The 10,032-nt window shown below is 36.5% G+C and overlaps 1 pseudogene; it reads right to left on the bottom strand.

Annotated features, from left to right (window-relative positions):
• The window catches only part of LOC102734166 (translocon-associated protein subunit alpha pseudogene), a 29,607-nt pseudogene extending 21,048 nt beyond the window's left edge, over positions 1-8,559 (bottom strand).
• Positions 8,560-10,032: the final 1,473 nt, after the last annotated feature.

Raw genomic sequence — 10,032 nt, 5'->3', positions numbered from 1 at the left:
GTAACGGACCTTGGTACTAAGGAGAAAGACAGACTCATAAACAATTCTGAGGTTATTACGTAAGTATAGCTAAGATATGGATGAAAAGTGACAAAGAAAAGCATCCAAATGCTTCATTTATGTGACAACATAAGCCCATATGTTTGAAATAATTGGTGTGACAATCAGAACCTTTCAGTTTCCATCTGGATATATGTTATATTGTCAACACTGCCCAATTTTGAAGCTAAAGCCTTCATTTGGTTTTGTAGCATGATAGGTTCTTTTTAGCTCATTTGTTTCCTTTCTTATAAAATGTGTTGTTGCAGCTTCAATAATACACTTTTGATGACATCACAGATGATTCATCTGTTAGTCTCATCACTCAACACACTAGGCTACACTGGCAGAAATCCTTCTTGCATTTATGCTACCTAAATTGAAAACTACTGTCAAATACTTCAAGAAAGAGAAAGAAACCCCAAGAGAATTAGGTGATAATATTATTCAGTGATACCTATTGAGAGCATTTACTTAATCAAAATAAAAGATGTGACACCTGCTATAAATCTATCACTCTCCCCAGCTGGTGCAGAGGGAGGCAGACGGCTTGGGCTATGAAATACCTTCCATTGGGTACCTGGGTGGCCCAGATGGTTAAGCATCTGCCTTCGGCTCAGGTCATGATCCCAGGGTCCTGGGATCGAGTCCCGCATCGGGCTCTCTGCTCCTTGGGAGCCTGCTTCTCCCTCTGCCTCTCTCCCTCTCTCTCTCTCTGTCTCTCATGAATAAATAAATAAAATCTTAAAAAAAAAAAGAAGAAATACCTTCCATTGTGGAGTCTTCCCCTGAGTGGTGGTTTGAGCAAGGAGGTGAGAGGAGAAGGAAGCTGCCCCAGCTTAGTTCAGCAACATCTCCTGACTTCCTGGCAAGTCCCTTTGATGTGCTATGCCTTTGAAGTTAAGTCCTTTCATATATTGTACCCCTGTTCCCAGTCTCTTTATTAGCCCCTGCAGTTTATCAGAGGGAGAAAAGTCCTCTGATAATTACTTCTTTTAGGGAGTCTGAGAGAAGCAATGCATAGAAGAAAACAAAGAGAGAGAGAGAGGGAGCACGAATGCTAGAAGGGGAAATGGGTAGTGAGTGTAAAGCTATTTGTCATTTGAATCTACCTCACCAAATTTTAGTTGAAAAGTATGCCATTAAAATAACCAGGACTTGGCATTATAACAGCTTTTCTGGGGTATTTTATACTCTGGGCTTCAGATTCTTGGGCCTGTTTTATGCTGATAAGAATGCTGTTTTCCTTTTTGCATTTTAGAATGTTAATTTTTAGAGAAATCAAGAGTCTTCTTGAGTATTTTTATTTCACTGATTTTAGAAACTCTTTTAGAAACTCAAACCACACCACTGCCAATACCCTCATATGTAAAATGAAGTTAATAAGGGTATCTATTTCTTAAAGTTATTAAAGGAGGAAATGAGCTAATATTTGTAAAGGGCTTAGAAATACCTGGCAAAGTAAATGCTATGTAAATGTTTATTAAATAGAACAATAAAAATAGTTTAAAAATAAAATCTATAAAAGGGAATAATGAAATATTGAATAAAATACACTTTTGTAAGTGAGATTGTCAGTCATCATTGTACTTAATCTATGTTAAATTATTTCCAAAATTAGACTGGTAACTCCAGAGAAGTTAATGTTGTTTCTGCCCCCTCTTGCTATATTGGATGATGCTGAAGTTCCATATTGGTGTTACCTTTTATAGGTGACACAGAAAACACTAGTTTTAATTATTTCTAAACTCTTCTGTGGTGCTAAGGAGGACACTTGTTCTTAGTTTACTTAGGTTTTGGCAAGAAGATTATTGCACCGTTTGGTGGTCTGGCTGAGATGTGGCCCAGGGTAGCCAGATGGTAACTGCCTTTATCCAGTAAAAACTTTCTCTGGCTTGAGATGTGATGAGCAACATCATTTGGCCCCTCTTTCAGGAAGAAATTCAAAGTTGTATCTGCTTCCATGTTTTCCTTCCGTGTTTCTGTTGATCTCTTACCATGTATTTCAGAAGAATTGCCAGAATAAAGCACTTACTTCCTTGACTGATATATTTACATTAATCATCAGCCTTTCAGCAGATGAACCTGACCTAGCATGTCCCAATGACAGATTTCTTGCTGCTGTTTTTGCAACAGGCTCAGAATATTAAGGCTGGAAATCTACCAGGGCTGGGGCTATTGATCACACCAGTGCTAGTCCCTGGCTATTGCCTGGCATTTTAGTTTATGGCTTGTATTCAGGCTTTAAGGATTGGTGCACTAACCATTCACTATTGTAGATGGGCGTTGGCTGAAAGCCTGACTTAAGGTTTGCAAAATAATCACCGTTTCCTGGTTACCAAGCCAACCAATTTTTAAAGTTTCCAGACAAGATGTCTACAGACTCAATTAGGGCCTCAGTGCTGAAGAAACTGTACCAGCTCTGTGCATTCAAAATACCAAGAGTCTGTCCACCTAAAAAATACCTGTGGCCATTTACATTCTTTAGACTCTTATCTTAGGAGCAGAGACAACAGTTGCTTTTTATTTGTAATAGTGAATGGTTAGAGCACCAGTTAAGAGTACCTAGGGACTTAGATTCTCTTCTCTATTCCATGGATGTGTTAACTAAATTGTATTATACCTTTACAGTCTACCTGCTATTTCAAGAACTTGTGGTTGAGAATTACCATAAAATGGGTTTCTGGATTTCAAACCTGGCTAGATGACTGATTCCCCACTTATCCCATTATCTTCTATGAACAATTAAAAGAACAGCTGGAACTACTGCAATGTGTTGAGCGATGGCCATGTGCCTAATAGTGTGCTAAGTATAATCAGTAAGTGTGAAATGAGAGAACACTTACCCCCATGAGCTTGCTATCATTATGTCCATTTTATTGCTGAAGAAATCAGTACTCAGTTGACTTACTTAATCATATAGATAGTAAAGAGATAGAGATGAGATTTGAATCTAGGGTAATCTGAAGACAAAGCCCATACTTTTAGTCATTATGCAAAATTTGCTTCCTCAATGGCAAGATTGCTCATTCTCTTTATTGAAGAGTTAACCAAATCTGTTGGGACACATGACAAGATTAGTGCATCAGTATGTCTGCCGTGACAAGGAATACTGGCCAAGAAGTTAAAAGGAACCTAAATTCCATCTGTCTAGAACTCTTTTAAAATATCCACATCAACATATCAACATTTGCACCTCTGCTTTCTCAAGAACTTGTTAAAGCCATTGATTTTCTATGTATATGAATATGTCCATTAATGAAAAGAATCTATTCCAATGACATAACATACACACAGCATTAATTTTTAACAGACGTGAGAGCAAATAGTCCACACATCAGAAACTTGGCATCATCTTTCAGAAACCAAAGCTTGGCCATGCCTTTCTCCGAACTGTCCTCAGGAAAGCCCCTCATTTTCCCCATCTTATCTTCTCTAGGAGACCATGTGTCATAAATATGTCATTATAATGAGCAATATTAGGGGCACAAAGAATTAAAGACAGCTGAAAAAGAAGTTTTTCCATTAATCTACTATTCATGAATAGGTAGCTGGAAAGAGTTAAAAATTATTCAGAACAGGCAGGTATATTAGAAAAAGATGGGGAAAATATAGTAATAGTAATGCAACTATTTAAATGAGAATCTTCTATGTACCTGGGAGAGAATAAAAATGGTAGTAGCAACTATTTAAAGAGACCTTTTATGCACCTTTCTTTTTTTATAGGTACATTATTTCTTTAAATTCTTATCACAACCTTTTGAGCTGGATCTCATTTTGGTAATTTTTTCAAATGGAGGAAATGGAAGTTAAGGGGTTTTTTTTTGTATTTTGCCCAATGATAACAAAGCCAGAATTCAATTCTAGGTGTGTCTAACTCAGAAGTTCGGGTTCTTTCAACTAAAGCCTCCATAGTCACATTTAGCTGAACATATAGCACAGTGGTACAGTGATGGTGTTGGGGAGTTCTTGGCTTGATTCAACTGTTCTGTGTGGTCAGTTTGAAAATAATTTTGTTTTATTAATTTTTTTTAATTTATGAATTTTTTTTTTTTTTTACCTTTTTTAAGTTTTTATTTTCATTCCAGTTAGTTAACACATAGTGTTATATTAGTTTCCGGTGTACAATATAGAGATTCAACAATTCTATACATCACCTGCTGCTCATCACAAGTGTGCTTCTTAATCCCTGTCACTTGTTTAACCCAAACCATAGGCATAGGAGACAAGCCAAAAGAGTACTGTTGTCCACATTTTTTAAAAAAGATTAACTTATATTTTATATTATTTTAATTTTTCTCCATAATCCCTTTCTCCTTAATCTCTTTCCTTAAGAAAGAGACCATGAAGGAAGACTACTATTAACCTGATGAGAAATGAAGGCTGAAAATTATTTTGTCTAGATGTGAATTTTTCCATAATGAATCTGTAATAGGACTTCCCTGGACATAAAGAAAATTCAATATACAGGAGGAATGTAGTGGAAAGTGGAATTTAAGATTTAATAATGAGGGGAATTAAATTATATTCTCTTCATTCCTAGCATAGAGCATTACACCCTCAAATACTTAATATGTATTTTCTATTAACAAGAACATTATTCAACATAATATAATAATATAAATATAAATTTATATTCATATATAATATAAATATCAAAATTGAGAAATTAAGATTGGTATTACTATCTAATGCTCAGATCTCATTCAAATTTTGCCAGAATTGCTAATTATAGCCTTTTTAGAAAAGGGATCCAGTTAAGAATCACAGATTACATTTGCTTGTTATGTCCCTTTAGTCTCCTTTAATCTGGAATAGTTTCTCCTCCCTTTTTTTAATTAAATTTTATTTATTTTTTTCTTTTGTGACCCTGACACTTTTGAAGATTACAGAATACCACTCTTTTGAAGAATGCCACTCACTGCAGGATTCTCAGATGTTTCATTATAATCAGATTTGGTGATAGAGGTGGTACACAATTTTGCTCACTTTCATCACTTGACTAAAGGTATTATCTGTTAAACTTCTCCATTCTGAAGGTACTTTCTGCACACCTTTGTAATTAATAAGTATTTTGTGGAGAAGTATGTTGAAACTATGCAAATAACCCATTTGTTGTTAAATTTCAAAAAAATTTTTATTTATCTATTTATATCTATATGGACTCATGGTTTCCTATTTAATAAGTTATATTCAATTATTATTATTTTTTTTATTTTTATGCTAAGATATTCCTAGATTTTCCAAGGGAGCTTCTGTGTCATTTTGACATGTCCCTATCATTCTATAAGCATATCTTTGCTTTCTGGACAAAATGTTACACATTCATCTTCACTTTCCCTACCTCAGCCTTGTTATCAACTATTTTTCCAAGGATCCCTGGTTCCTTTATTGAGGAATAGTATTTAGAAACCAAGATCTCGCACTAGGTGTGCTCATTGCTATTGGGATATCACTGTTCTCAGGCCCTCTCAGTGGACATACACACACACAGACACATACATACACACACACATGCATGTATGTTTCTTACTATGTCTCTATCTAGTTAGCCAGCTATTGAAAACCTGGCCCGATTCTACCTATTTTGATTCAACCCTGTAGATTATATTCTAGTTTTCTCACATTCTGTATTTATAACTCTCTTTTCTTATACTGAAGAAGTTGGCTCCCATTATCTTTGATGTGTTTGTTTGATCACTTCCCCCATATGTAATAAATTTCCAGTGGCTCTGTAGCCCCCTCCCCCCCACCCACATGTCCTTCTCATTCTACCCAGGCTCCAACTCCTTGTGCCAGGCTGTTCTCCAATGTGCATGACCTCCTCCACCCTTCTTGGGTTCTGGTGCCCCATTCCTGGCCAGCTCCTACCCCTCATGGCTGTCTTCCTCAAATTGCCTAGTTCTGTCACACTGTGCTAGGCATCCTCCCTGGCAGATGTCCTCCTCACCCTGCTTGGTGTTTAATTCACCACACTGGACTTCCTTTCTTTCTGCTTTGCCTCACCTCATCTTGTTTGAACTATGACATCCTATACCAGGTCACCTTCCAGCATGGATGCCCTTCTCACCCTGTTTGTTTCTGAAACTCTAATCTTATCCCTCATCACCCTCCTTAGGCCTTGTCACTCCATGCATTCTACCCCTTTTCCCCAAGTAGATGTTTATCTTGCCTGCCCCATCTAATGTCTTTATGGTTGAATTACTCAGGATGGCAAAGGAAGGAAATGGAGGGAAAAGGAAGGAGAAGAGGAAGTCAAGGAGAAGAATAATGAATACTTTTGAAAGAATATTATTGTCTTAGTCAGTTTGGGCTACTATAACAAATCTCCATAGACTGGGTGACTTAGACAACAAACACATATTTCTCACATTTCTGGAGGCTGAGAAGTCCAAGATCAAGACTCCTGTGGATCTAGTGTTTGGTGAGATACTGCTTGCTGGTTTGCAGATGGCCATCTTCTTGTTATATTCTCACATAGTGGAGAGCAGAGAGCTCTGGTCTCTGAATATCCCTGTAGGGTCACTAATAGTATTCCTGAAGGCTCCACCCTCATGATCACCTCCTGAAGGCCCCACCTCCAAATACCATGATATAGGGGATTTAAGCTTCAACATATGAATTTTGAAGAAACACAGACATTCAGTCCATAGAAATCATTAAGATTATGCCCTATTTTCTAGTTAAATTTTTCCTTTCTGAAGTGTTTTACTAGAATAGAGTAGCAGGGGCATTTTTTACTCAGTTGTCTTTACTAATTAAAATTCCAAAAGATCACAAATAAATGACTATTATAATACTTTTTTTTTTTTAAAGATTTTATTTATTTATTTGAGACAGAGAGAATGAGAGAGAGAGAGCACATGAGAGGGGGGAGGGTCAGAGGGAGAAGCAGGCTCCCTGCCAAGCAGGGAGCCCGATGCGGGACTCGATCCAGGGACTCCAGGATCATGACCTGAGCTGAAGGCAGTCGCTTAACCAACTGAGCCACCCAGGCGCCCTGACTATTATAATACTTTTTAATAATACTTATATAATAATAATTACAAACACATGGGTGGTCTATACAAATGTTAAATATCTGTTAAAAACCTCAGATTATAATCAAACGGTAATATATGGCTCTGTTTTCTTATATTTATATATGTATAAAATGGTGTCATTAAAATATTTAAAAGTAAGACATCTTGTAATGGGTATCATATCTCTAAGCTGATTGGAGTTTTAATTGGAATCCAGTTAAATTCAAGGCAAAACTTACAGTGCCAACTAAATGAGTTCTTAATTTTTCATTGCCTTTATTTGAAAGGAGACTTCAGAGTCTTGCAAAATTTATCTACAAATGAATGAATGTATTAATTTAAACAAAATAAACACAAGGTTCTACTCCATGCCCATTATGGGTGGTGATATCATCATTGTTTGAAGAGACACTTGTAAGGATGACAAAAGTTGTCTAGGTTTATAACCAGCCTTGAAATTTTATTGCTTTGTACTCAGATAAGTATCTCCTTCGCCTTTAATTTATATATTTTCTTTTCCATATTTTATGATAACTGGGAAACTAAACATAGAAAACTTATTTAATTTTCTCTAGGAAAAAAATATAAAAATATATTCCTAGATATAGAACAGATGCACAGGACATGCATTGAAAATAGTATGAAAACTGTCATGTCAGCCCTCACCAGCACATTTTTTCACCTGCTTGGGGAATTGTACATCTCTGGCTTGTTGAACACATTCTTGACTGTAAAACTGAAGACTGCCAGATCAAAAATGCTGCCTTAAGCATGTTATTTCTTAGCTTATATTTTATACTGGGAAGGAAAAACCATTAAACTACATACTAAAGCATAATGGAATGGTGTTAAAGAATGGAACTGATTTTAAGAAGACATAAGTTGCAGAAATACCTTTGTAGATCAATCAAGATTAATTTATATAGCACTCTTTAATGTCTAGATTTACTGAACTTGGGCAATCTAAGCCAAACTGCAATACTTAGTCACTTAGACCACAGGCCCCTATAATCCTAAGAATATTTCTAAATTTGAGAAAATACCCACATTAAAATGGTGCAATTTATACTTTAATCCTCAGCCCCTTGAAAAAAAATTTTTGCTAAAAGATGTAATTACCCTTTGTCTCTAAAATTCTGCTTTATTATTACATTAAATGATCAGTAAAATATTTTATAAAATAAAAATAAATATGTTCTATATTCATATATGAAGATAAGCAACCTAAATTTTTAGATTCTAAAAATGCCCCAAGAACTAAAAATGGTTTTTTAGTAAAGCAATCTATAGCTGGCTTTTATTAAGTGCTCATTCTAAGCCAGATATGCTTTATATACATTATCTCATTGAACCATCACCTCCATCCTATGAGGTCGACATTTTTATCATCCCCATTTTTCAGATGAGGAAACTAAGACCTAGAGAGCTTACCTAAGGTCACCCAGGTGGCACATGATGCAGTAGGGATTTGAATTCGGTAGTCTGATGCTATGGTCATGCTTTTAACCTTCATGCAGTAATATATGAGTGAGGGACCAAAAGAAAATGGAATCCATATTTTCAAAATTTTGTTACTTCGTTTATGCTACATTGATTATTCTCTATCAGAGTACAACAAAAAAAAAGTGGCATTTTCCCAAGTTCACTCTTCTATGGAATTCTAGAAGGCAATTAAAGAGACTATAGATGAGATTAGGCTTGAGCAATTCAGAAAAGGGGAGAATGCAAGGGAGAATCCAGTCTTGGTGGCCCCTGCTTCTACCCTGGCTCCAGAGCTGTGCCTGCCCCTCCCACTGGCCAATTCCAGGCAATGCTCACTATAGTTAAGGGTACAGAGTCTGGAGCAGACACAGCTGAATCCTATTCCAGCTGCACCATTTATTACCAAGACATTTTGGAAAAATGACAACCTCTCTGAGCTCCACTTTTTCATTTGTGAAAAAAAGGAACAGGATACAATAACACCTTGTAGTCTTGTTTGGGGATTAAAATGAGCTAAAAGTGGCCCGTAATATGGTCAGTCTTTCTCGTCCTGCCTCAAATTCCTATTTACATTGCCCTGTTGCTGACCACTGGCTGTCTGAAGACCTTATTTTCTTAGTATTCTACAATGAGGTCTTGCTTGCTGCAAAATCCATTCTTTTCTTCCCATATTCATAGTCATGTTTTGTGTGTGAAGGTTGATCTCAGTTTGACTTTGGAAACAAAGCAATTGAATGAGCCTACTGGGCATATTGGCATCTTAAAAGCAAATGTGTTAACTCAGATGGATCTAGCTTGTAGACTATCGAGCTATGTGACAATATGAAAGCGATTTCAGGCAAGGTAGGAGAGACATTTTTGGTAAGCCTTCTCAAACCAAAACATATTAACCATGATCTATTCTTTCAGAGAAAAGGCTGGCCTCCTCCATATCTGTCCCCCACCTCACCTATGGGTCCTCTTAAAAGCCTGCATATTTTCTTCTCCAGTGCTGGAAAAAGGGGGGTCTGAAGATTAACTGACCTGGTTGTTTTGAAAGGTTCCTGACCTCACTTTAGAGGCACACATGGGGGAATTTTATAGTTTGTTAGTATGCACAGGTGACTCAATAATTATAATAAAATGCTCTTCTGGATGAGGTGTATAGATGTAATGAAAAATAAAGCAGCAAATCGTTAATGAGTAAAAAAATAATTTCAAAGAAAGGCAGGGCATGGATGGCTTTCTGAAGATGAGAGGCTAAAGGTAGGAGTCCTAAGAATAGGATTCACTTAGCTCAGGTCATGGAATTTATACATGACAGGGTAGTTTATAGTAGCATGAGTGTTGTTACTAGAATCTCAGTGTTAGTCATAATATGAAATATATGATATTATCCCTTCTTGAAGACTCAGCTCTGAAGTACCACTCACAGATACCCATATTTCCAGTGGTATGCATATTGACCATTGATAGCTAACACGGGAGTCTAGGGGAAAAGAGAATCCAT

This window comes from Leptonychotes weddellii, chromosome 3, assembly GCF_054177405.1.
Source record: "Leptonychotes weddellii isolate Sample4059 chromosome 3, ASM5417740v2, whole genome shotgun sequence".
In the NCBI taxonomy this organism is placed as follows: domain Eukaryota; kingdom Metazoa; phylum Chordata; class Mammalia; order Carnivora; family Phocidae; genus Leptonychotes; species Leptonychotes weddellii.
The sequence above is the reverse complement of the archived record's forward strand: the minus strand, read 5'-3'. Positions and strand labels throughout refer to the sequence as shown.